Source organism: Furipterus horrens, unplaced genomic scaffold, assembly GCF_987537825.1.
Source record: "Furipterus horrens unplaced genomic scaffold, mFurHor1.1.pri manual_scaffold_2, whole genome shotgun sequence".
NCBI classification, from domain to species: Eukaryota; Metazoa; Chordata; class Mammalia; order Chiroptera; family Furipteridae; genus Furipterus; species Furipterus horrens.
Genome location: NW_028327172.1, coordinates 186,941,022 through 186,942,249, shown reverse-complemented (window position 1 = coordinate 186,942,249; position 1,228 = coordinate 186,941,022). Strand labels below are relative to the sequence as shown.

Below are 1,228 nucleotides of genomic sequence, written 5' to 3'. Positions count from 1 at the left end.
CTCTCCTTCCTCTTTCCCTTTACAGCCAATCTGTCAAGTTTTGTCAACTCTACCTCTTGAAAATGTGTTAAATCAGCACACCTGATCTAACCGCTCCTCTTCCTCAACTCCTCTACGGCAACCCCTTCTTCCATCAGTCTATAAATGCTGCTCTCCTGGCCTTGCAGATGCTGCCGCCACCTGGTATCTTCCCATGCCAGCCATGGTCAACCGCTGCCCCATGCCGTTCGACATCGCTGCAGATGGCAAGCCCTTTGGCTGCATCTCCTTCGAGCTGTTTGCAGACAAATTTCCAAAGACAGCAGAAAACTTTCATGCTGTGAGCACTGGGGAGAAAGGATTAGGTTATAAAGGTTCCTGCTTTCACAGAATTATTCTGGGATTTATATGCCAGGGTGGTGACTTCACATGCCACAATGGAACAGGTGGCAGGTCCATCTACTGGGAGAGATTTGATGATGAGAATTACGTCCTGAAGTATATGGATCCTGAAGCATACGGATCCTGGCATCTTGTCCTTGGCAAATGCTGGACCCAACACAAATGGTTCCTAGTTTTCCATCTTCACTGCCAAGACTGAGTGGCTGAATGGCGAGCATGTGGTCTTCGGCCAGGTGAAAGACGGCATGGGTGTTGTGACAGCCATGAAGTGCTATGGGTCCAGGAATGGCAAGACCAGCAAGAAGATCACCATTCTTGCTGGTGGACAACTTTAATAAATTTGACTTGTGTTTTATCTTAACCACCAGACCATTCCTTCTGTAGCTCAGGAGAGTATACCTTCACCCCTATCTGCTTGGAATGTCCTATAATCTTTGTGTCCTTGGCATAGTTCATTGGATTCCATATTTTCCCTACCTTTTACAAGTCTAGATGGATTGAAGAGTTAAGTTTATTATTATGACATAAAAACTAAACAAAAATATTGTTTTCCTGCATTGCCATGTCTCTCTGCCTCAAATCCATTCTCTACACTGTACATATTATGATGGTTTCTTCAATGGCTCTCTATTGCCCTTAGATAAGCTCTTAACTCCTTACTGGTCTGTCTTTCTCTCTAGACTGTGAGTTCTTTGAGAGAAGAGACTATAATCCATTTCATAATTAAATATTCATTGAATAATATTTGTTGAATGAATGAAAGTGCATAAACTGGTTTTATTCAATGGCAAACAAACAAAAAACAATTTTTTTTTTTTTGCAAAGGGGATAAAAGGAAGAGCAATGA

The 1,228-nt window shown here is 42.4% G+C and overlaps 1 pseudogene; it reads left to right on the top strand.

Moving 5' to 3' along the window:
* The first annotated feature begins 202 nt into the window (after positions 1–202).
* Positions 203–716, top strand: LOC150020140 (peptidyl-prolyl cis-trans isomerase A pseudogene; annotated as a pseudogene).
* Positions 717–1,228: the final 512 nt, after the last annotated feature.